Genomic DNA, 27,801 nt, shown 5'->3' with positions numbered 1-27,801 from the left:
GGCTAAAAAAGAAGAGAGGTATCTATATGTTTTATTATGCTTGGTAGTTGCGATGAAACTGCATAAAAAATATACTGTACATGCAAAATGTTGACGTATAGGCAGCATATCTCTTGCCCAATATTACAGGAGTAACTATACCACATATAGGTACAAGTATATGCTCGTTATATTGGACTCCTGGAGTGCCCAGTTCCTTCAGTTATTAGAATCTGATTATCCTGTTAGGGTTAATAGAATGAGCATCGCTAATAGTGCAACATCAAAACAGATTTTAATATAGTAAAAAAAATATTAAATATGTACAGAATAAAACATTAAGGGCTAGATTTACTAAACTGCGGGTTTGAAAAAGTGGAGATGTTGCCTATAGCAACCAATTGGATTCTAGATAGCATTTATTTAGTACTTTCTACAAAATGACAGCTAGAATCTGATTGGTTGCTATAGGCAACATCTCCACTTTTCAAATCCACAGTTTAGAAAATATACCCCTAAAAGTTACTTATCTGCTTCTCATGAAACTGGTTGTATGCTGGTGAATTATGTTGACTGCAGTGACATCAGGTTAAAAAATATATATTCAGAAGAAGAGACTGGAAGAAAGAGGGCAAAAAAGAAGGAACTTCAATCAAACCTCTTAATAAGAAGTAATAAAGGGATATATCATTTCTCTTTCTTTAAACTAAATGACTGAAACAAACTTACTGAAAATGGGATTGGCATTTGTCCCTACATATAACTCAAATAATAAACAAGTGCTGTTTCCTAATAGTACTCAAACCACTTTACATATTTTTGCAGAAGGTGAGGACAATCCTTGCTGTCCTTTTGTAATCATTCACATCATTCCATGATCCATAGAAGCTTACAGTCAGAGCCGGATTAACAATAGGGCTAAAGGGGCTACAGACCAGGGGCCTCGGGCAGCTGAGGGGTCCGCCGGCATTCATCGGGTCGGGGGCTGTCACTGTAGTGCTTTAGCGGCGCGCTGTAATCTCCTTACTGAGGAGATCTCGTGAGAGTGAGACTATGGGGTATATTTACTAAACTGCGGGTTTGAAAAAGCTGAGATGTTGTCTATAGCAACCAATCAGATTCTAGCTGTCATTTTGTAGAGTGCACTAAATAAATGAGAGCTAGAATCTGATTGGTTGTTATAGGCAACATCTCCACTTTTTCAAACCCGCAGTTTAGTAAATCTAGCCCTATGAGTCATAGGGGTATATTTACTAAATGGCGGGTTTGAAAAAGTGGGGATGTTGCCTATAGCAATCAATCAGATTCTAGCTTTCATTTATTTAGTACATTCTACAAAATGACAGCTAGAATCTGATTGGTTGCTATAGGCAACATCCCCACTTTTTCAAACCCGCAGCTTAGTAAATCTAGCCCATAGTCTCACTCTCACGAGATCTCCTCAGTAAGGAGATTACAGCGCGCCGCAGAAGCACTACAGGGAGTGGAACAACGGAAAGAGGTAAGCTCATGGGGGAGAGGGGCCCTCATTGGGAGGGGGGCTCTTGGGAGGATCTCACAGTACCCTTAGCCTGGGGGCCTCCCTTCCCTTAATCCGGTCCTGCTTACAGTCTATATTTCCTATTACACACTAGGATGCATTTTTGTTAGAAGCCAAATAACCCACCATTATGATTTTTGTACTGTGGGAGGAAAGCAAAGCACCCAGAGATAACCCATGCAAATACAAGGAGAATATACAAAATGCCCATATATAGTGCCCTGGTTGGAATCGAACCCATGACCCCAGTGCTGTGAGGGAGCAATGTGAACCATTGAGCCACAGTGCTACCCCTAAACTCACGATGCCCCACTAAGGAGTTATTAAATGGATACTGTGAGCTACAAGTCCAAATATGAACTGAGAAATAAATAATTTTTTTTACAGTATGATCAAAAGAAAGTTAATTAATTTATTTATCAAAGCAGTCAAAACAGGTTATCAGGAAATGTGTGAAGGAGTTGTTATAAGGAGAGAATAGCCCTCAAATCCCTTATGGACAATGAGTAAATAACAATGAAGCTGTCAGATAAAAGCTGTGATATCGTTATTATGAATACACCTGGCTATATCAGTGAAGTGTATAGACTTTTAAGCAATCAAACTACATATAAAAGGTTATCAACAGATAAAACAACCTAAAACATATTTGGGTTAAGTATCTCGTTATGTAATGTAATATTGATTATACTGACTATTATATTGATTATAAATATTATACTGAAGTATTATATTGATTGTACTGAATTTAATTCTGAAAAGATAATCTTAGTTCTTAGCACCTACTATGATTTTTTACACCTACTGATTTTGTTTAAATATGTAATATAAATAGCACAAATGTGTTTTAATACTGTCAAGAACTCATGTGTCTATACAAATCTAATCCGTATTGCTCGTGACATGCTCTGCTATGTTGTGACTCTGGAAGATAACTACCAGCTTTTACCTTAGCTTTGGATCTGAACAGTCTTATTTGGGACTCAGTACTTTGTTGCTTGATTGTTACTTATCATAGCCAGATAAACTTGTGCTGTTGTTGAGATTGCTATTCCTGTTTGTGTAGGTGGTGTTAACACTAGGGATGTGCACCGGCGACTTTTGAGGTCTCGTGTTTTGTGTTTTGGATCCGGATTTTCGTTATTTTTGAGGTTCGGATTTGTCTCGCAAAACACTTGACGAAAGGTCTCGGTTCGGATTTAAGGTATTGGATTCGGATTTTTTTTGAAAAAAACATAAAAAGTTTAAAAATCAAGTTTTTGGGCTTATTTTCACTCCTAGGCTATTATTAACCTCAATAACATTCAATAACAAGCATTTCCACTAATTTACAGTGTATTCTGAACACCTCACAATATAGTTATTAGTCCAAAACGTTGCAACAAGGTATCTTTCTGGACTGCGTAGAGGAGTGGGTCACCACAATATATTATAAACCCTGAACTTTTATGATTCGCACCAATAATTGTACCTGGACTGCGTAGAGGAGTGGGTCACCACAATATATATTAAAAACCCTGAACTTTTATGATTCGCACCAATAATTGTACCTGGACTGCGTAGAGGAGTGGGTCACCACAATATCTTAAAAACCCTGAACTTTTATGATTCGCACCAATAATTGTACCTGGACTGCGTAGAGGAGTGGGTCACCACAATATCTTAAAAACCCTGAACTTTTATGATTCGCACCAATAATTGTACCTGGACTGCGTAGAGGAGTGGGTCACCACAATATCTTAAAAACCCTGAACTTTTATGATTCGCACCAATAATTGTACCTGGACTGCGTAGAGGAGTGGGTCACCACAATATCTTAAAAACCCTGAACTTTTATGATTCGCACCAATAATTGTACCTGGACTGCGTAGAGGAGTGGGTCACCACAATATATATTAAAAACCCTGAACTTTTATGATTCGCACCAATAATTGTACCTGGACTGCGTAGAGGAGTGGGTCACCACAATATCTTAAAAACCCTGAACTTTTATGATTCGCACCAATAATTGTACCTGGACTGCGTAGAGGAGTGGGTCACCACAATATATTATAAACCCTGAACTTTTATGATTCGCACCAATAATTGTACCTGGACTGCGTAGAGGAGTGGGTCACCACAATATATATTAAAAACCCTGAACTTTTATGATTCGCACCAATAATTGTACCTGGACTGCGTAGAGGAGTGGGTCACCACAATATCTTAAAAACCCTGAACTTTTATGATTCGCACCAATAATTGTACCTGGACTGCGTAGAGGAGTGGGTCACCACAATATCTTAAAAACCCTGAACTTTTATGATTCGCACCAATAATTGTACCTGGACTGCGTAGAGGAGTGGGTCACCACAATATCTTAAAAACCCTGAACTTTTATGATTCGCACCAATAATTGTACCTGGACTGCGTAGAGGAGTGGGTCACCACAATATCTTAAAAACCCTGAACTTTTATGATTCGCACCAATAATTGTACCTGGACTGCGTAGAGGAGTGGGTCACCACAATATCTTAAAAACCCTGAACTTTTATGATTCGCACCAATAATTGTACCTGGACTGCGTAGAGGAGTGGGCACTGGGCACCACAATAAAATATATAAAAAACCTTCAACAGATCTGCATTACACTACACATACGGCTGCTCCTCCATCCTCTCCATCATATACATGTTGGAGTTTTAGCGTGTGACAACCTCTTGTTTTTGATAATGTCAGTGCATTTTGAATATTTTTCAATTTGCCCCACACCACTGAATGTACTTTATCTATGATACGCAATACGCATCTATCTATCTTGACTGCGTAGTGTGGTGGCCCCGGTACACAATTTGGTACCGAGGCCACAATATAATTAAAAAACCCTCCACGTGTCTGAATTCCACCAAACAAGTATCTGGACTGCATAGTGGGGTGGCCCCGGTACCCAATTTGATACCGGGGCCACAATACCTCCTCCAAACATGGTACAGACAATTCGTCATTGAGAGACCCCAGACAGACAGGGTCGAAGTGTTATTGTTTGACTTTGTAAACCCAAAAAAATGTCCCTGTTGCACATAGTCGTGCAATGAAGACTGACTTTTTCATTTAAAGGCACGATCTTTAAAGTGTAGTGTTTGTAAGTCTAAGTCATATTATACTTTTGGTAAAATTGGTTTATTTTGTTCCTCTTTATGGTAATTAATTAGTAATAGAATTAAAGTAGGAAATAGAATTAAAGTATGAAATAGAATTAAAGTAGGAAATAGAGTGGTATAGAGTTGTAGTGTGGTATAGATAGAGTGGTCCACACAATATAATAATAAAACCCTCAACTGGTCTGAATTCCACCAAACAAGTATCTTGACTGCGTAGTGTGGTGGCCCCGGTACACAATTTGGTACCGAGGCCACAATATAATTAAAAAACCCTCCACGTGTCTGAATTCCACCAAACAAGTATCTGGACTGCATAGTGGGGTGGCCCCGGTACCCAATTTGATACCGGGGCCACAATACCTCCTCCAAACATGGTACAGACAATTCGTCATTGAGAGACCCCAGACAGACAGGGTCGAAGTGTTATTGTTTGACTTTGTAAACCCAAAAAAATGTCCCTGTTGCACATAGTCGTGCAATGAAGACTGACTTTTTCATTTAAAGGCACGATCTTTAAAGTGTAGTGTTTGTAAGTCTAAGTCATATTATACTTTTGGTAAAATTAGTTTATTTTGTTCCTCTTTATGGTAATTAATTAGTAATAGAATTAAAGTAGGAAATAGAATTAAAGTATGAAATAGAATTAAAGTAGGAAATAGAGTGGTATAGAGTTGTAGTGTGGTATAGATAGAGTGGTCCACACAATATAATAATAAAACCCTCAACTGGTCTGAATTCCACCAAACAAGTATCTGGACTGCGTAGTGGGGTGGCCCCGGTACACAATTTGGTACCGAGGCCACAATATAATTAAAAAATTGGGCATCAACTGTCACCGTTGTTTAATATCTGATACACCTAAATATGGACTGCACAGTGGAGTGGCCCCGGTAGTAAATTTGGTGCCGGGGCCACAATACCTCCTCCAACTTCCAAGTGTAGTGTTTATAAAGACACACAGCGTCGAAGTGTTATTATTAGTTGACTTTCTTAACCCTAAAATTGTCCCTGTTGCAAATATTCGTGCAATGGACAGTTACTTTTCTATTGAAAGACTCAAGCTTTCAAGTGTAGTGTTTATAAAATATAAACAACAATACAGTAGTTTTAGAGCACGTCAATACCTCTTGTTTTAAATTATGACACGGCATTTTACTTTTGGTTTAATTTCTTGAATTTTTTTACATTTGGTTTTACTTTTTGAACATGGCAACAACTGTTGCTTGGTCATATAATGCAAAAAAAAAAGTTCCAAGATGGAATTGTCCTTGGGCCCTCACACCCACCCTTATGTTGTTGAAATAGGACATGCACACTTTAACAAACCAATCATTTCAGCGACAGGGCCTACCAAACAACTTTGGCTGAAATGATTGGTTTGTTTGGGCCCCCACACCAAAAAAGCTATTCATCTCTCCCTGTACAGACTAAACAGGCTCTACTGAGGCAAGATGTCGTCCTCATCCTCAACCTCTGATTCCTCTCCCCCTACAGTGTGTACTTCCTCCTCATCACACATTATCAATTCGTCCCCGCTGGACTCCACAACCACAGGTCCCTCTGTAGTATCTGGAGGGCAGTGCTGTACTTCATTGAGGAATTGATTATTCATTTTTATAAACATCATTTTTTCAACGTTGTGAGGAAGCAACCTCCTTCGCCGCTCACTGACCAGGTTCCCCGCTGCACTAAAAACTCTTTCCGAGTACACACTGGAGGGGGGACAACTCAGGTAAAATAGAGCCAGTTTGTACAGGGGCTTCCAAACTGCCTTTTTTTCCTGCCAGTAACAATATGGACTGTCTGACATGTCTACTTGGATGGTGTCAGCAAAGTAATCATCCACAATTTTTTCTATTGTGACAGCATCCAATGCAGCGAGAGTAGACATGTCTGCAATGGTTGGCAGGTCCTTCAGTCCGGACCAGATGTTATCAACATCCCCGCCAGTGCCTCTTTTGGGAAAACTGAGCTTTTTCCTCGCAGCCATAGATGTGGAAGAAAATGAGGGTGGAGCTGTTGGCATGTCACGGTCCTCTTCAGAGGACAATCTCCTGACCAGCAGGTCTTTGCACCGCTGTAGACTTGTGTCCGCCGGAAACAGAGACACAACATACGCTTTAAACCGAGGATCGAGCACGGTGGCCAGAATGTATTCCTCTGACTTTAAAAGAGTGACCACCCTCGGATCCTGGCAAAGCGTACGAAGGGCTACATCCACAAGAGCTACATGCTTGGTGTAATCGCAATGGCTTACCAGCTCCTCCCTCACTTTCTCCAGCTGCTTCTGCAACAGCCTGATCAGGGGAATGACCTGACTCAAGCTGGGAGTGTCGGAACTGACTTCTCGTGTGGCAAGTTCAAATGGCTGCAGAACCTTGCACAACACGGAAATCAGTCTCCACTGCGCTTGACTGAGGCGCATCCCCACTCCTTTGCCTATGTCGTAGGTGGCTGTGTAGGCCTGAATGGCCTTTTGCTGCTCCTCCATCCTCTGCAGCATATAGAGTGTGGAGTTCCAGCGCGTCACAACCTCTTGTTTGAGGTGATGGCAGGGCAGGTTCATGCTTTTTTGATGTGCCTCTAGTCTGCGGTAGGCACTGGCTGAATGCCCCTGTCACTCTTGAGGTAATGCTGCACCACCAAATTAATGGTGTGGGCAAAACATGGGACGTGCTGGAAATTGCCCATATTTAATGCCCGCACAATGTTACTGGCATTGTCTGACACCACAAATCCCCATGAGAGTCTAAGTGGGGTAAGCCACTGGGAGATAATTTCCCTCATTTTCTCTAATATGTTGTCAGCGTTGTGCCTCTTATTAAAGCCTGTAATGCACAATGTTGCCTGCCTTTGCATGAGCAGCCATTTTGTAGATGCTGCTACTGATGCAGCTGTTGCTGTTGCTGCGGAAGGGGATGCATCTACCCAGTGGGCTGTCACAGTCATATAGTCCTTCGTTTGCCCAGAACCACTTGTCCACATGTCCGTGGTTAAGTGGACAGTGGGTACAACCGCATTTTTAAGAGCACTGAGGACACTTGATCGTACTTCTCTGTACATTTTTGGTATCGCCTGCCTAGTGAAGTGGAATCTCGAGGGGATTTGGTACCGGGGACACAATACCTCCATCAACCCTCTAAATCCCACTCCACTGATGGCGGACACCGGGCGCACGTCTAACACCAACATTGCAGTTACAGCCGCAGTTATACGCTTTGCAATAGGGTGACTACTATCGTATTTGGTGGTCATGGCAAACGACTGTTGGACGGTCAATTGTTTTGTGAAAGACTTAGCGGTCTTACGACTTCCCCTCTGGGAAGATGACCGACTAACAGCAGCAACAGCAGCAGTGGCAGTAGTAGGCGTACCGCTGCAGGATTCCTCGGATGAATCCCGTATTGAGGAGGACTCAGTCTGGCTGCTGACTTGGGCTGCAGGACTGAATCTGATGGAGATTGTGGAGGAAGTTGACGAGGAGGGTGTTGCTGGTGTGTATCCAACTGGACCACGGGATTTAGGTGTCCCTGTACCGATGAGGGTCCTAGCCCCAGTTCCTGAACTAACCACTGAACTATGAAGGTTATTCAGGTGACGTATAAGGGAGGATGTTCCTAGGTGGGCAAGATCCTTACCCCTGCTTATTTGAGCTTTACATAAGCTACATATTGCCATACATTGGTTGTCTGGATTTGGATAAAAATAACTCCAGACCGAAGAGGTGCATTTTTTGGTCTTCTGACCAGGCATGACGATGGGCTTTTTCATCCCATGGACATCAGCTGTTTCCCCCCCTGGTGCCTCATTTACAATAACCACATCACCATCCTCATCATCAAGTTCCTCCACAGCGCCAGCTACATCATCAATAGCCTCCTCCCGAGCCACCTCTTCCCGTACAGTGATGGGAAGGTCAGGCTTGACAACCACCAACACCCTTGGACTCGCCTTGGGGATTTGTGATAATTTCTCTTTAGAAGGCAGAGTTGTTTGCTGTTTTGTTGCTGACAGCATAACTCTCTTCAATTTTTTGTAGGGGGGGGGAGGAGGAGGAGGGCTAAGATCCGTGGGTGAAGCTGAACCACTAGTCATGAACACGGGCAAGGGCCTAAGCCGTTCCTTGCCACTCCGTGTCGTAAATGGCATATTGGCAACTTTACGTTTCTCCTCAGATGATTTTAAGTTTCTCTTTTTGCTACTTTTTCTTAACTTGGGCTTTTTGGATTTTACATGCCCGGTACTACGAGATTGGGCATCGGGCTTGGAAGACGACGTTGATGGCATTTCATCGTCTATGTCATGACTAGTGGCAGCAGCTTCAGCATTAGGAGGAAGTGGGTCTTGATCTTTCCCTACTTTATCCTCCAAATTTTTGGTCTCCATTATATGTAGCACAAGATACTGCAGAATGTGTGAACTTGGTAATATTGCAGTACCAATGGACTTATACTGCTGGATTGGTTTTGCAAATTTGGTTATAATTATTATATATTTTTTTTTTTTAAATTTTTTAATTTTTTTTTACTTTTTTTTTATTTTTAAAAAACTTGGGAATAGTGGGGAAATAACTATGCCCTTAGAAGCACAGAGCACAGGACACAGCACCACTGGACTGAACAGGACACGGCACAGGACCCAGCAGCACTACGGAACTCAGCAGGACAGAGCACAGGACACAGCACCACTGGACTGATACTGCAGAATGTGTGAACTTGGTAATATTGCAGTACCAATGGACTTATAAATTATAATGCTGGATTGGTTTTGCAAATTTGGTTATAATTATTATATATTTTTTTTTTTTAAATTTTTTATTTTTTTTTACTTTTTTTTTATTTTTAAAAAACTTGGGAATAGTGGGGAAATAACTATGCCCTTAGAAGCACAGAGCACAGGACACAGCACCACTGGACTGAACAGGACACGGCACAGGACCCAGCAGCACTACGGAACTCAGCAGGACAGAGCACAGGACACAGCACCACTGGACTGATACTGCAGAATGTGTGAACTTGGTAATATTGCAGTACCAATGGACTTATAATGCTGGATTGGTTTTGCAAATTTGGTTATAATTATTATATATTTTTTTTTTTTTATAAATTTTTTATTTTTTTTTACTTTTTTTTTATTTTTTAAAAACTTGGGAATAATGGGGAAATAACTATGCCCTTAGAAGCACAGAGCACAGGACACAGCACCACTGGACTGAACAGGACACGGCACAGGACCCAGCAGCACTACGGAACTCAGCAGGACAGAGCACAGGACACAGCACCACTGGACTGATACTGCAGAATGTGTAAACTTTGTAATATTGCAGTACCACTGGACTTTTACTGCTGAATGTGTGAACTTGGTAATATTGCAGTACCAATGGGCTTATACTGCAGGATTGGTTGTGCAAATTTTGTGGTAATTAAAAAATATTAAAGTAGTTTTTGGTATTTTTTAAAAAAACTTTTTTTTATTTTTTTAAACACAGGGGAATATTGGGGAAATAACTATGCCCTTAGAAGCACAGAGCACAGGACACAGCACCACTGGACTGAACAGGACACAGCACAGGACCCAGCAGCACCACTGACCTCAGAAGGACAGAGCACAGCACACAGCACCACTGGACTGATACTGCAGAACACAGCACAGCACAGCACAGCACAGCACAGCACAGAACTAAACAGCACAGAACTAAACAGCACAGAGGACCACCTAACACACCCTCCCTCTACCCTGATCAATGCCCGAGTGAAGATGGCGGCGACTAGCGGGGAATTTATAGGATCCGAGTATCGCGAGATCCGACAACGGGATTATGAGTCAGAGCCTCAGTTTCACTTTTGAATTTGGCGCCAATACCCGGATCTGTCTCGGATCCGACTCGGATCCGCAACGTTCGGGTGGGCTCGGATTTCATAAATCCGAGTGCGCTCATCCCTAGTTAACACACCGTTATTCCTATTCACATCAGTGGCAGGTGACAATAACGTAAAATGCAATGAGTGGCTAAGCCACAGCAAGACAAGGAGGAGGCCCTAACACACAAGTAGGAGAAGCTTCGCACTAGTAGGTGGAGTAAACACAAGTTTGCAGAATCAGCAGACTGTGCGGTTTTCTCTTACTTGTTCTTGTACATTCGACTACCTGCAGTTCTTTCATACCTGTTCTTGAGCTTTGTTACTGGTTGGTTGGCTCCTGGAAAGTTGGGGTCCTTTTTTCAAAATTGTATTATAATACAAAATGGTAAAAAATCCTGAATGATTAGGCTCTTTAGTTCAAACACAACACTCTATTATTGCCAGATAAAACTACATTCTTACACAGGCATTTAAAATATGCCTTGTGAGGTGGGATTATTCACTCCTTTGCTCACCGGAAATGTAACCTCCTGGTAAGCTGTGTCTGCCCTCTCCGTCATTGTGTGACATTATAGGAGCTGGGAAGCCCAGAGCAGGTCCAGAAAAGTGGCCGCTCTCTGCAGGCCCTACTCCTCCTCTTATGACTGTGAAACCTTCAGCGCTATACCCCAGAAGATCAGAGGAGAGATTCAGAAAAAACATTCTCTTCTCTCCACCCATGGATTGAGAGGGGAGCAGGGAACAAGAAAATAATCTTTAATTTCCTGGACCTCAGACAGAAGAGAGGATTCTTCTGCTCACCGCACCCCACCATGTAGAGAGGGAAACATTGGAGAGGACTATGAGTAGTGAAGGTGGCTGTGGTTATATATAGCCAATAAAATATATGAAATATTGTTATGTCAAAGGACCATAACACAAATCAACATCTACAAGATGAATTTGCCTGGTATTCAGCATTCTATGGAGCACCACACAGTATACTGCAGAGAGCACCCTTGTGACTGCCACATAATACAGAGAGCATCATTGTTACCACCACACAATACAGAGAGCATCCTCATGACCTTCAAACAATACAGAGAGCATCCTCATGGCCTCCACACAATACAGAGATCATGCCGCCTCAGGCATATCTTCATCATCATCATCATCATCATCATCATCATCATCAACATTTATTTATATAGCGCCAGCAAATTCTGTAGCGGTTTACAATTGGGAACAAACATTAATAAGACAATACTGGGTAGTACATGCAGAGAGGTAAGAGAACCCTGCTCGCAAGCTTACAATCCAGCTATTTCATGCCCACCGACAGCCATTTAATGCCCCATTCCCAGCCATTTCATGTCCCCCTAGTAATTTCATGCACCCAAGCTGTACTGCTGACTGTGCCATGGACAGCTATCAGGGTGCCACGATTCACGGCAGTGCATCAAGCCGCTGCGACTCTCTGGGTACTCTCACTTCCTCTCTGTCCTGGCTGTTGCCAGGGCAATGGTCAGGATGCTCTCTTTGACAGCGCTGCGTCCCGGCATGTTTGACAGCCAGGCACATGCGCAGGAGGTATATTTATAGATCACAGTAACAGCACGTTTTGGTACCTTATATTTTGAACATATTGCATATTAAATACAGTTTTTGAATAAGGCGTAATTGGTGTTAATATTCTAAAATTTGTATATTGATAAGGTAGTCTGGACAGACAATCCCCTATTAAAAGCAGTAGAGATGAACTGCAGGTGAAAGGCTAGTGCTTTATTCACTAGGACTAGGCTATCTTAATCTGAGTTACAGAGAGAACGCATGAGCCATCTGTTCAACAGGAGGCATGAAAGCACAAATTAATTAAAGCCATATGCAAGAAACAGAAGTGAGACGCGAAATCTGAAATATCTATCTCAGTTACAATATGTGTTTGTGGGAAAGGTAATCACATGAACACACACATATTAGATTAGATTAGAAGCCACAGACTTTCTGACTGCAGGCCGAATGCTTATGTTTAACTTACAGAACAATGAAATGACTTTTAATATCCTTTTCATTTTACATTAGGGGTACATTAATTCTTTCACTTTCAACCACAACAAATTGTTTGTATGAGCTGTTCCTTATATTCATGCCACTTGTATAATATTCATGGGATAACATATCCTTACTGTGAAATATTATATTAGAAGTCACTTAGGATTTTGATAACCTGTATAAAAGTAATTGTCCAGCAAGGTTGTGTTATTTCTTGTAATACATGTGTAGCAGTATTTTAGTTTTTTAACTACCACTATATTGATGTTATGTTTAGATGTATTTTGATTTTAATTATGTATTCTTATTTTTAATGATAGAAAGGTAAGCTGCACAGCTGTGTCATGTTTGAAGACCATACAAAAGTATAAAGAAACAACACAGAGCCACAGGGCAAGTGTTTTTATACAGGTCATTGAACTCCTCCTTGACTTCTAATGTTTATTGATGCACTGACAGAAACACAATAATTTAACAAAGCAAGATGATTATATGAGGTGATCCTCTTATTCAAGCAAGTCATGTGACAAAAGTGACATCACTACTTTTCACATATAAATGATATTTTACAGGAGTGACATTACTACTCTCCAAACACAAGTTAAATTTAACAGGGGTGATATCATCATTACTCCTCAATTATAAGTGGTGACATCACTAATTACTGAATATACAGATATATTTCACAAGATATTTCACGTATATTCATGTCAGTTGATTAAATGTTGAGCAAAGCAGTAGAATGCAGTAACCACCACATATATCTATTAGTATAATAAAAATTCATGATCTTAATCTCATAGAACATGTTTCATTTCCTTTCTCCCTTACCACATAACCTGAGTCTCTGGTCTGACTTGATTCCTTCATTTTCTTGCTTTGGTTTCAGAGCGAGTGGTCTCAATTTCTTAGATATGTGGAGGCAGTGGCGGATCCAGGGGTGGGGGGGCGATCGGTCCCCCTAGCAGTGGCTTACTTCCGATAGCTGCACACTGTGTGTAGCCGTCGGCAGTGACAGGCAGGGACAGTGTGCTGCCCGGCTGCTCTGATTGTGTTTTAAAGACAGTCAGAGCAGCCGGGCAGCACACTGTCACTGCCAAGCGGACCTGCCATAGTGTGCAGCCGCTGGCAGCCTCAGAAGTCAGAAAAGGGGGCGTGACCTAAATCCCCCCCCCCCTAAATCGCCCGGGGTACAACCATTTTCTAGATCCGCACCTGTGTGGAGGTAAACTTGATGCAGGATGTTTTACTGCCTAATAATATTGTCACATCATTTTGACACCATCCCCCCGTAAAATGGTGCGTATGAGTATTTCCGTCATGGGGGTGGGGCCAAAATGGTATGATTCAACAAGCCCGGCATCCTCTGCCCATACAGTGGCTTAGTGGTTAGCACTTCTGAGTCACAGTACTGGAGTCTTGAGTGCGATTCGCGACCATGGCCTTATCTGTGTGGAGTTTGTATGTTCTCCCCGTGTTTGCGTGGGTTGTCCTCCGGGTGCTCCGGTTTCCTCCCACACTCCAAAAACATACTGGTAGGTTAATTGGCTGCTATTAAATTGCCCCTAGTCTCTCCTGGTCTGTCTGTGTATGTAAGGGGATTTAGATTGTAAGCTCCAATGGGGCAGGGACTGATGTGAATGAGATCTCTGTGCAGCGCTGCGGAATTAGTGACACTATATAAATAGATGATGATGATGATGATGATACTCCCACTATGAAAAAGTCCGGAGGGACACTTCTAAATGTTAGAAAGTATGATCTATCTATCTATCTAGATATTTGAGCATGTGTGGGGGCCGCACATGAGCAGTAAAAACATTTTTGTGCATTCTATTCCAAATTATGTTATCGAGCCTGGTAATTTTGCGTCATACCACTGTGTATGTGTATATATAATACACAGTATATGTAGGTGCGCATTTGTGAACATGTGTACTGGGATAAATATATTTTAGCGGATTACAATAATTTAAACAATAAGTTAATTGAATGCAATATTTAAAATATCTAATAAAATGTTCAAGAGAGTGAGTGTGAGTTTAATTGAGACTGTAATATAATATATGTACTTGAGCCATAGGTGAGTGTGAACATAGAATACAGTACATATGTGTGAACATACTTGTGTACAATTGATCTCTGTTTGGGGTTTAAATTGTATTGTCAAACAAATATTTTTAGCCTCAGCCTTCATTATTTTCTGTCCTGGTATCCATCTTACCTAAAACTATCCCTTCTGAAAATAAATAGAGATGTTTGCAAAGTCTTATACTGGGGGATGCAAATTAAACTTAACTTCAAGCATCAGACTCCCATTGACCCATAGATCGTAAGCTTACCTTTTTGTCTGTTTCACCCAGTATTGTTTATTGCTGGCGTTATATAAATAAATGTTGATGATGATAATAAATTAAAGAAAATAAAAAGACACTTTCATTATGCATGTTTTTCGAATACCATAGTTTTGTGTATGATAGTTGTCCACTAGGGGGAGCTCCAATATTATATTTATAATGTGTAAGAGAACAGCCACATGAAAATAGGAAGTCATTACTAATGAGAAAATTATTGAAAGATAATGGTGGAACCAGAAGTGCATATCATAAATCTTGAAGAAGTCAAACACGTGCAGATACTGTGTAAAATGGGTGTCTCCTTATGTGCCCTTGCATTTGTTTATGCATGTATCAATATGCCACAATACAAATGTGCATATATTTGCAGTGGATTTTTTTTTTGTCCTGAGATTGAAATTTTACAGTTGTAACTCCTTTGTAAGCCTTACTTCTGTGTAACACATGTGCTCTAGGTGTAAAGTCATAACCATCTATTTTGCTTATACATTACATGTGGCCTACCTACCTCATTAAATCAACTGTTTTTAAATATCATTGGAAAATAATTATTGATTTTTTTAATTACACCACTTATAGCTGCGATATTACATAAGTGAACACTTTTTAATGACTGCAGAACAGGGGTGTAAACAGGAGGACCAATGAGAAGCTACAATGCCTGTAATTGTAATTTCTCATTGGTCCTTCCACTCAGAACCCCTCCAAAAGTCACACAGTTCTGTTTTCAGCCAGGGGTGTGAGACTTACCATGGAAAAATTTTGTACAGAGCATCTTTCTTGGTTCCGTGAAGTAGGTGGAGCTACAATACTCTGCTCCCTCACCAGGTAGAAAGGACTGCACACCTATCCATTGAATTCTGAATTTACAACGCCTTTGAGCAGATGTAAAAATCCTTTCTGTTTATAGTCTGAAAAAGCCCAGCGGACTCTCACAAGGGACACACTTCCAAGATTTCCCACTAATCTTACCTTCTACTTGTTTCCTAATAAGGATCCTAAATTGTTTTTGTAGTCTTCTGCTGTGCTTTGGTGCAAAAAATGTGGCTAGTTACCCTTCAGTACCATTCCAGTCTCTTAAATGACCAGCGTGAGCGAATCAGTTGCAATACCACTCTCTGTGCATATAACATAGAAACACAGAATTTGATGACAGATGGGAACCACTTGGCCCATCTAGTCTGCCCATTGTTTTATTAACATATATTAACGTCAAACCCTATTTGATCCTTTAATCTTTGTAAGGATATCCTTATGTCTATCCCAAGCATGTTTAAACTGCTTTACTGTATTAGCCTCTACCACATCGGATGGGAGGCTATTCCATTTATCCACTACCCTTTCTGTGAAGTAGTTTTTCCTCAAATTTCCAATGAACCTACTTCCCTCCAGTTTCAGTGCATGTCCTCATGTTGTAATATTTATCTTCCTTTGAAGAATGTTTCCCTCCTGTAGCTTGTTCAAACCCTTGATATATTTGAAAGTTTCTATCATGTTCCCCCTTTCTCTTCTCTGCTCCAAACTATACATATTAAGATCTTTTAGTCTTTGCAGGTACGTTTTGTGTTGTAGGCCATGCACCATTTTAGGTGTAACCTTAGTGTAAATGTCAGGAAGGCATGCATAATTCATAAATATCACAAACATCCAAAAATAGCTTTTCTTGCTGTGCTTCATTAGTGATGACCAGAACAAGAAGCCTGTTGCTGGTTCTGCTGCTGCGCTGTGAACAGGGGAAGTGTCATTGGTTCAGGAGGAGGAACTGCGAGATTTCCCCTGAACAGAAGTAGGGGAATTATGTGTGTAGTCTGACATAGATGGGAAAAAGGAGGGAGAGGAGAGAAGGAGGTGAACAGTGTCATGTCAGATGCAGCAGGGCATAAAAGCAGAAGGAACATTGACCTCTACCTCTTTCCAGCAGAAAACATGGAGGTAATGGCTACTTCCTGTATATAGGCGTTTTGTGTTTCCTTACATGTGCTATTGTCACAACCAGTAGGGTCAAAGGAGAACCAATACAGTCTGCTCAAGTTGGCACTACCTTCTAGAAGGCGCAGAGTCTAGCGGCTTGGTCTTCGAAGCTCCATGACCGCAGGTCGCGGTTCTCCTAGGAGATGATGAGCGAAACTGTAAAGAGAACAAGGACTATAACTGAAGATGCTTCGGATGAGGAGAACCAGGAAGGCTGAGAGATTAGGAGACAGTAGAGCAGGGAGCTGATTAACACAGGAGGCTGGTTATCGATGGTACCAATTACCGTCAGAGCGTTTACCACAAGGATAGTGGAGTAGACAGAGAGGCTGTGATGATCTGTGGATTGATGTGCTGGAGTCTCAGAGAACATGTAGCAATAATCTGCAGAGCGTTACCACAGGGTAATGGAGTAGTCAGAGAGGCTGTGATGATCTGCGATTAGATGTGCTGAAGACTCAGGGAACAGGTAACAATAAGCTGCAGAGCATTACCACAGGGTAGTGGAGTAGTCAAAGAGGCTGTGATGATCTACAGATTGATGTGCTGGAGACTCAAAGAACATGTAGCAATAATAGCAATAATCTGCAGAGCGTTACCACAGGGTACTGGAGTAATCACAGAGGCTGTGATGATCTGCGGATAGATGTGCTGGATACTTCAGAGGACAGGCAGCAAACAGGAGCCAGGGAACAGGACATCTGAACAGGAGAGTAAACCTGAAGATCTGGCAACTTGGTAGAGAAGCAGGTGCTTTAAATAGACAGAGCTGACAGGGAATTAGCCAATCAAGAGAATGCAGGAAGTATGTGTACCAGGTGTGTGCCTGCTCAGTTCAGCCCAGCAAGTGAATGCAGAAAGAGGGAAACAGGTTAGAACAGTGACCATATTGCAGGTTTAGCTGGTGCAATGTGTGACAGCTATTTTTAACACACATTGAAAGCCCCCCCCTCTCACCCTATAGATTTGTATGACAGTCCCCCTCTCCCTCCCTATACATATGCATGACAGTCCCCCCTCTCCCTCCCTATAGATATGCAGGGTAGTCCCCCCCCCCTCCCTATAGATATGCAGGGTAGTTCCCCCCCTCTCTATAGATATGCAGTGTAGTTCCCCCCTCCCTATAGATATGCAGGGTAGTTCCCCCCCTCCCTATAGATGTGCAGGGTAGTTTCCCCCCCCCTTCCTATAGATATGCAGGGCAGTTCCCCCTCCCTATAGATATGCAGGGCAGTTCCCCCCCTCCCTATAGATATGCAGGGCAGTCCCCCCCCTCCCTATAAATATGCAGGGCAGTCCCCCCCACCCTCCCTATAGATATGCAGGGCAGTTCCCCCCTTCACTTACCTGTAGTTGTGCCAGCGTCGCTCCTCTCCTCAGATCAGCAGATAGGAAGTGAAGACGTCCTGCTTCCTGTCTGCTGCACAGCAACAGGCAGCCTGGCGATTGGCTGTGTGTTGCTAACCACTGACCACCAATGCTTTTGATCGTCGAGCCCTCCACCCCCCCGCGGCGATCCCCCCCCCTCGCAGCGACCCCTTGCTTCATACTAGTTTGTTAGTTCCTGACTCTGATTCTGTTTCTCTTCTGGCTCCTGTCTTCAGGACTGTATCAACTCAGAATCCCCAGACATGAACTGCGGTAACTATCCTCTGCTCTCTAGTAGGGCTTTGCAGTGAATACTGGTCTCTGAATATTTATATCAGCTTTGCAAGAAGAGATAATAATTACTTCATTGCATCGCTTAAACTTGGACTAGAATACTTTCAGTGTCCTTGTTCACATTTTGTATTGCCTCAGACTGTCATATTAATGCATAATTCCTGCATAACTTTTACAGCTTATTCACCATACCAGCATTACTTCAGAACTTGTGTTTTTTCCTGTCTGCTGTTGATTTCTTCAATAAACTCCATATTGTTTATCACTACAACATACCTCGTTACTCCTGTGATTCCCTAACAGCAGGGCAGTAGGAATAAGATCTGAAATTATGGCATAGATTGGCAAGTGGGAACTTTACCCAGATATATTTGTCAGGACATTCCTTAGCAACGGTACACCCATCTATGCCATGGGGTAGATACATGACTGTCGTTGATGTTGGGAAAACGCTCCCCCCTTCAAGCACTGGCTAGTAGCTTTTAAAGCACCAGAAAATCTGCCACAGGGAAGGTGTCTAGCAATGTAGGAGGGGAACTGTCTGTCTTTAGCAATCAGATGTGGACAAGGTGCAGACAAGATAGTTCCAAAGTATGCCAAAGACCAATAAGGCAGCTGTCAAGGAGTAATTCAGGTAACAGACCAGATATCAATATAGCTAGCTGTCAAAAAGTTATCCTGATAACAAGCCAGAGGTAAGTAGAGGCAGTGGTTCAAGAGTAATCCAGGTAGCAGGCCAAAGGTCACAAGCAGAATAAAGCAGACAAGCAGTTACCTTCTAAACATGAAATCAGCTTTTAAGTTCTTAGAACCTATTCTATAAGTAATTACAAAATCGAACTGGGAAAAGAACAGGATCTAGCAAGCTTTTCTGAAATTCAATGTATAGTATATTTTTGAGATCTATCAACACAGTTATAAGCTGATTAGCTTTTTTCAGCCAATGTCTCCATTCTTCAAAGGTCCATTTAATGACAAGAAGATCACAATGATCAACATCGTAATTTAACTTGGCATCAGTGAATTTTTAAGAAAAGAAAGGAAATCATTGAAGGCCATTTAAAAAAAAACTATTTTCCACCTCCCATATCTGAGGGAGGCATCCAATGATAAAAGGTAAACCCATATTAAGATGATAGAGATCTGGTTCAGAAATTAAAGATTTCTTGAAGGCATCGAAGGCTTCAAAAGCTTGAGGAGACAATGAGGTATGATCTGCCCTCTTCTTGATCATGGCAGTAATAGGAGCAACCCAAACAGAAAACAAACAAATACACCTCCTATAATAGTGGCAAAACCAAGGAAACTTTATTTTACCTTAAGATTAGTGGGTAAAACCTAATTAACAATCGCCTGGACTCTGAAAGGGTCCATAGAAAATCCTTCAAAAGAAACTATATGATCAAGGAACGAGGCTTTAGGAACTTAAAATAAGTGATTTTCTCTAACTTTATCAACATGTTGTTGATGTTGGGTTATAGAGGAGGAGTACATAAGAATATTGACCAGCTATACAACTAAAAATATAAAAAGACATAATGTATTAAATCCTGGAAGGCCGCAAGGCACATTACATAAGGCAGCGGCATAACAAAACACTCGTAGTGACCAGAGTGTGTGCTTAAGGCTATGGTAATTTTATTGAGCTCTCTATAATCTATACATGGGTATAGACTGCTAACGTTTTTGGCAAAAAAATCTGATAAAGTCCTTTTGGAGATTTTCTTGTTTATACCCTTCCATGGCTTTAGATTCAGGAGAAAATAAGAAAAGAAAAAGTCTTCTTTGGGTAGTCTGAAACCAGGAATCAAACTATGCTGCCATCATTGCTTATACTGAGGGGAGTTAGTAACACTAGTTTGGATTAAATCATTGGAACTGTTAAGAAAATGCAATGTTTAATACACATCTCACTCCAAAAGATAACTTCTCCAAGTGGCCAATTTATGTGGGGATTTTGTTTAATTAACCATTGACATCTCAATATGGGTGGAAATGTGGGACATGGAATTAAGAAAAAGGATAGCAGCTCAGAGTGCATGCTACCAATAAATAGAGAGATATGATGGGTTTTAATTTAAATTGGACCTCCAAAAGTAGATTGATGTGCGACCCATAGACACTGAAACAGCTGCACTAATGGAATTTTCAATAAATGGACCTCGTATAAATTATCCGCAGTTCCACTATCAATAAAATTGGATCTATTGAGAGAACTAGAGCCAAAAGTTGTTTGGGCAGACAAGGGAATTTATGGAGGACATTAGCTATAAGCCTTGGCGGATCTCCCCCTCATCACTTGGTCGTTTCCTAGTTTGCTGGGGCAACTTTGCGTAATGTGCCCTTCAGCTCCACAGTAAAGACAAAGACCCTGGTTCTATCTCATGGTCTTTTTTTTTTGAGGAAACCTAAATGTACCAATCTGTATATACTGCATAGGCTAAAGTACGTTATAACCTGAATAAAGGAAAACTACAAGAAGCTAAATCCTTTTCCTGCTTTCTTTCTCTAAGAAGACTGTCAATTCAGCTGCATCATTTTTGCTAAAGTGTCAGAAACTGGATACTTTACCAGAGCATTCTTAATCTGTTTAGACAGACCTATCATCTGAAGAGCTGGGTCATTCCATTAACAGTTGTTAGATCAACGGCAGAAATCAGTACAGGTTTCTTCAATTATCCTATTCCCTTGTTTCAGTGAATGCAGATATGTCTCAGTAGAAGATACTGTATCATGATCATCATATAATATACCCACAGCCTCTATAAATGCATCCAAAAGATGGGATTAGAGGAGTTCAAACTGAAATCCCAAATTTGGGGATCTCTTTGTACTAAAGGTATAATTATTCCGACTGATTGCTGCTTGGAACCAGAAGAGTGAGGCCTTAATTTGAAATAAAGTTTGCAAATCTACTTAAAGATGCGGAACAATGCGCATTTTCTGGAAAATCAAACCAGAAAATTTATTATAGACTCTACCGAGACATAATTAGGAAGCTGCTGTATTCTTGGGCCACGCTGTTTGTTGCCTCGATTTTCCTATGACCAGCACTAGGCTGGCAGCAAAAGGGTTATCATTAACTATTTTTTACCCCACATCCACCGCCCAGTGGTGTGGGAAGAGTCATGTGTTAAATGTAATAAGCAGCGGATTCTGCAAGATGCCGATATTCGGCAACTTCGCAGGGGGAATTTAAAACGGCAATGGCTTTCAAGGCAAAACCTTGAAATGCCTTGAAAGCCATTGACATTTTACATTTCTCCTGAAAAATTGGCGGATATTGGCGACTTGCAGAATCCGCTGCATAATACATTTACCCTCTGGTGCTATCAGCATAGGACTGGGTACACCTAGCAAGGGAGCCCACTTTTTTTTTTTTTGCGGCCCCACTCCCAAGAGAATCCAGCCCCATGATGACCAGCCTGGAGCTGGTTGGCATCATAGCAGGGCGACCCATTGCTGCAGGTTGCCCTGCTATAGCGTCACCAGTCTGGGTTGGCTAAGTAGGGCTGATTCAAAGAGAATCGGGGTATCTCATATTGTTTGTCCCGATTTTCCTCAGACTAGCACTAGGCTGGCAACACAAGGGTTAATATAACTGGGGAGAAGAGGGGCACGCATTTTTTTATTACATTTATTTATGTTTGTCACTGTTTATTGCCAGAGGGTCTAGCGACTGTAGTGCCGCTGGATCTGGCATTGGGACTGTCAGCATTTTCACTGTCTGCATTTTATCTGTGTCAGGGCAATTTACATTTCGTCATTTTGTTTGTCTGCATTTTCATGTTGGCAGGATAAGTGTCAATATTTCTTCTGTTGGAGATATAACTACCGCCTTGGAGATTCAACCTTAATTAGATTTAGGATCTCGGCATCAGCAGTAATTGCCTTGCAAGCTCTTCACTCAGATGCTGGGAATCTGATGGGTAATCCAAAAGTCTTTCATAGTCCTTCCTTTTGAGGACACTGCTTTATTGACTATCTCTCAGGCTTCATGAAAGAAAAAGTTCTTTCCTTCCAGTCAATATCCCAGGTCTAGTGCCCAAAGTTTGTTTCCTTTCTTCTCCACTTAGGTTAAAACTTCAGCACTTAAGGACAACCCTTTACTCCACACTGAAGTCTGTACAGGGGATGTCAGGTTTGGGCATCCTAACAAGCAGGGCCTAACTCTACTTAAAATAATAGCAGATGAGGAGATTCTTTCAGTTACAGCTTCCTCTAGGGTGGGAGCCCATCTTTGTTTCTTCCAGGACAATAGAGAATATACTCTACAAACAGGTGGGTGAGACATTTTACAGATGGGCTACATCTAAGACTACCAGGGATGTGGACCACAAAGGTCCTTCTGCTGGCTCCCAAACAAAAAAGGCTTTAATCCGCTGCTTCTTCAGGAGTGATTGTTCCTGTCCCGGAGGTACAGAGGATTAAAGGGGTTTTCTCCAGCTTTTTTCCTTGTGGAGAAGCTGGATATGTCAGTTTGACTGGAACGTGAACACCTTGAATTCTAACCTTAACATGGAAACCGGATACAAGACCATTCGGATGTGACCGAAAGGACTTACTTTGCCACCTGGTCTGGGGGGATCTTATACAGTTTATCTGTGTTGCTAACTGACTGTTACTGACCACTCCTACTGGTGTCACCTGTCACCAGACACTCGCAAATGTCAACTGCGCGATAGTTGTAGGAGGATAGGGCTTCCACAACCAGGCGCTGTCACCAGCACCTGGAACTGCTTTCTTCTGGGTAGCTGGTATCGCTGCTACAGCACATTTTTGCTATGAGCTGACTGGCACCTCCTGACCACTGGGACTGCTAGGTAGCAGGCACAGTGTTAACACAGAAATGCTGGGATCAATGCAGGACAGCAAGGGAACAGATTAGCATTTAAACTCTTATCTGTCAGTCACTGGATACAGCAGGCAATAGGTGTCAGGCAAAATTTTGAAGCAGTGATGGTTTATTTTTCAAGGGTCCTTATAAGGACTGTTACACACTAGTTATAGGGAATAGTGATCATCCAGAAGAACAGATGGTATATATCTGTACATGGATCAAATGGCTATTTTTATACAGGTTTCTGTCCCTTTAACTAATCCCAATCCAGGCTGGTTCATACAGCCTGCATGTGAATCAGCCTGGAGGAGTTTTACACTTATAACATTGTTGCCAGTGGCAGGTGGGAGTGTGCTTCCCCTCTGTCCCTGAGCTGCCAGGAAGAGAAGATCTCATCTTCCTCTCCATCCCTGGTGCCAGCAAGTATAGGGTGGGAGATTTATCTTTAAATCTTCCGCCAAAAAATACTTCCAGAGACTCTGCCTCATGGTCTAGCTCTCTCCTATGGCTGAAAACAGTACCAGAGGGAGAGTAACAAGAATACTATGCCCTGCGTCTCCTGGATTCTGTCAGGATTCACTAGGATGAGTGGGATCGTTCTGGTATCAACTGGTACTCTCCCTCTGGTACTGTTTTCTGCTCCTCTTCCCCTCTCGCTACCCTGATGGGGGCCTTTACCTTTCATCTAGCTGTACTTTGAGCTCTGAGTTACTGTGCTTCTTGTTAACTGTACCGTGCTGTCTCACCCTGTACCGTATTTCTGTCTCTCCCTGTACGGCACTACGGATACCTAGTGGCGCCTTATAAATAAAAAAAATAAATTCATTAATTAACTGGGATTGGCAGTACTCCACCCAGAGGCGCGGAGTCTAACAAGGCGGAAGGTTTTCACCAGCCTTTGCAGCCTGCAGGTCGCGACCCTCTAGTGGAGTTCAAAGTGTGCAGAGATAGAGAACCAACACTACAGGAGAAGGTAGTCACTAGACAGTTACTAAGGAGTGGAAATGGTGAGCGATGCTCTGCAATAGTTCATGAGCGAGGTAGGGAGTAATGATCTGCGGTGGTTGCCACTAAAGAGTGGGACAGGTGAGTGATGCTCTGTGGTATTTGCCACTAGTGAGTGGAGCAGGTAAGTGATGATCGACAGCAGTACACTTAGAGAGATGAGAGTGATGATATGCAGTAGTTACCACTAAAGAGTGGAGCAGATAAGCGATGATCTACGGCAGTACCCTTGGAGAGATGAGTGTGATGATCTGCGGTAGTTATCATTAACATGTGGAGCAGGTAAGCGATGATCTGCAGCAGTACACTTGGAGAGATGAGAGTGATTATCTGCAGTAGTTACCACTATTGAGTGCAGCAGGTAAGCGGTGATCTACAACAGTACTCGTGGAGAGATGAGAGTGATGATCTGCGGTAGTTATCATTAACATGTGGAGCAGGTAAGCGATAATCTGCAGCAGTACACTTGGAGAGATGAGAGTGATTATCTGCAGTAGTTACCACTAAAGAGTGGCGCAGGTAAGCGGTGATCTACAGCAGTACTCGTGGAGAGATGAAATACAAACGGAGATACATGAGCTGCTTCTAGGCCAGGAGACTGACGTGAAGAACCAGCACTGAGAGGTGAGGGGAGGAGCCTTATAAAGGGGTGCCAATGAGAGGCAACCAATGGAAGAGCGGAGTAGGTAAGACAAGGTTAGACGGTCACTCGCGCATGCGCACGACCGCTGCCGGCATGACAGCTGGAGGAGAAAGTGGGTAATCTGGAAACGGGTAGGCGCACCGGTTACCGGGCGGCAATGTGCCGCACTGAACAGCGGCACATTGTTTTCCATCCACTGAACACAGGAACAAGAACTGCTGCCTTACAAAGGGAAGTACTTACCCAGCTTATATTTATACGGGGCTTAGTACCTACCTACCTATCATTATGCCAAAGATAGTTATAGAACGCCAGTACATCATTATACTTGTATGATAGTACGCTCAAACTCCTTAAAGCTCCCAGACCATTCACTTAATTTTCCATACCAGTAATTCTTATTTCCCACTTCAACCACTGGTTCTATCAGGCTTTCCTCTTGCCATGTTTTTGTCCCCCTTGTGACCTCTGCTCAAGTATATTTGTCATGGAACTGTAGATTACTAGGGAAGCAGTCACAATCAGTAGACAGGTCCTGGTGCTTTGACCTGCAAATGACCTAGCACTATCCCCCTATTAAAGTGTTGGGCTGGCCGTGACTGACAAGCCCTGCCATTTGCCCAACCTAATCATTCTGTACTTTAATCAGAAATACGTTATCAGAAACATATGATATTACATACAGGAACATCAAAGCAATTCTAAACGCCTTCAGAATAATGCAGATGATACAATAAATTATGTTCATTTGCTTCTAGACATGCTATAGTTAATAACATTTTGGAACATGTAGGAAAGATGACTCAAACACTTTTGCAGTATAGTTATGAAACCTCACATTATGTTGGAATCCAGAAAACAAACACAATAACAATAATATTTTAAAATGTTTGTAAGAGATGTAGTATATGTAGTATCAGGAATATTTGTCACTGAATAATGAGACGATAAGTTCTGGGACAAAAAAAATATTAATAGATTCTCGAATGTCAGTGATAATTTTAAGCTAATCTAGAACGAATGAGTGGAAAAAAAATAAATTATTTTTTACAGTTGTGTAACTTTCAGAATTCTAGTAAACCAAGCTAAAGAAAATATATTTTGCTTTTATTTGACAATCTAAGCAAAGTTTTCAATGCAGTTTAAAAAGGAAAAGAGAAAAACCCCAAAGAAATATTAGGCTTCTATTTGCAATGCATTTTTAGTGTTGTAGATGTTATGGAAAAATGCCAATATAATTTATGTTCATACACTTATGGGTGTTATTTGTTGAGATAATATAACACAACAGAGCAGTGCTCCTATGGCAGAAAGTATTCTAAGGTGTGAGAATACCATTCAGTAATAAATCTTGTAGAAAACATCTACTGTATTTAAAATAAATTAACTTTCAGTGTGATATTGTAGATGAAGGTGTGAGTGCCCCTTTAAGATTGGCCCTCACAGCAGAATAAAGTTTCCATAGCAACTGAATGACTATATTGAATGTAGAATCTGTGCCAATCAGTTGCAGCCAGTTTTCTGTTTTTCAGACTTACTCTGCGATTAAAAAAAACACAGTCAAAATGTCAGAAAATAAAAGCATGGTTTTAGGAAATAATAAATAACACTGACCTGACTGACAAATAAATGAGGTGTTTACCAATTTTGTTTACCCATAAGCACAAATTCATTATTGTTTGTATGTAGTTTACACTATGTACCACATGAATGTTTCATGTATGACAGCTCTTCCGACAATCTGTAGCCTCTTTGGTCCAGATGTACAAGAGTAATGATTACTTCAGAGGAAGAATGGATGACTGTCACAATAACAGTATAAATAATAATGTCTGTTACCTTATTCTGGTGATCGGATCCCCAAGGCTGGAAGTTGACTGGTCAGAAAAGAGTTCCTGATGAAGCTTAGCTGAAAATGATCTGTGAGGCTGTAGAGTCGATGATCCCAGGAAGACCAGACACAGAAACAGACATGAAGAAGGCTGAAGGCTTAATGTCGTGATAATAAAGTCAGTGTCCAGAGTCCCAGCCGGTTTCGCCAATACTGAGGAGACATGGAGAAAGTGGAGCTTGAAGGGGTAATATCCAGAGACTGTATTCCAGGGCTACACAATGCAATACGTGTGTACAGATATATGCAACAGTGGTCAAGTTAGGAGATTCCCAGGAAACAGACTGCAGCGAGACCAGTATGCAAATCACATCAGTAAATGGTAAGCATATGTCAATAAGCAAGTTCCAGAGGATGAAACAAAAGCAAGTCCACTGGTCTTAGCCAGGTCTGTACACGGTAATAGCCAAATTAGGAAGCAGGGTGCCAAAGAAATAAACAAGCGAGTCCAGAATCCAAAGCCAGGTCAATACACGGTATAGCAGGTCAGCAAACAGGATACCAAAGGGTAAGACAAAAGGCAAGTCCAAATTGTCTAAAGCAGGGTCCAAAGCAAGAGGTCAGTGTCAGGTACTTAGGCTGGCTGTTAACACAATCACCTAGCAAAGGCTGTATGTTAGAATGTCCCTTTTATAGTGACTATGGGCGCTTCTTGATAACCTTGGCAGGAAACTTTCAGAATGAATGAAATTGAATAGAAAGTTCTGCGTATGCTCAGAACTGCTTTCCATTGTTACTAGACAACACAGGACGCCAAACCAGACTTCTGATGGAAGAGAGCCTGGGCAAGACATGCGAATGCTGAAGATCCATAGCGACGGACAAGTCGCAGAGAGTGAGTTGCTCTAACAGGTAAGGAGTGGCCTGTCCGGGCCAGGGAT

General features: G+C 41.8%; 1 long non-coding RNA gene across 1 annotated transcript in view; it reads right to left on the bottom strand.

Moving 5' to 3' along the window:
* Window positions 1-27,161, bottom strand: part of LOC142142714 (uncharacterized) — a 155,274-nt gene extending 128,113 nt beyond the window's left edge. The window contains exon 1 of the long non-coding RNA XR_012689296.1: window positions 26,869-27,161. This is a non-coding gene — a long non-coding RNA (uncharacterized LOC142142714). The remainder of the gene's footprint in view (window positions 1-26,868) is intronic.
* Between the last annotated feature and the right edge of the window lie 640 nt (window positions 27,162-27,801).

Source organism: Mixophyes fleayi, chromosome 3, assembly GCF_038048845.1.
Source record: "Mixophyes fleayi isolate aMixFle1 chromosome 3, aMixFle1.hap1, whole genome shotgun sequence".
Classification (NCBI taxonomy): Eukaryota; Metazoa; Chordata; class Amphibia; order Anura; family Limnodynastidae; genus Mixophyes; species Mixophyes fleayi.
This window is presented reverse-complemented; position numbering and strand designations above follow the sequence as displayed.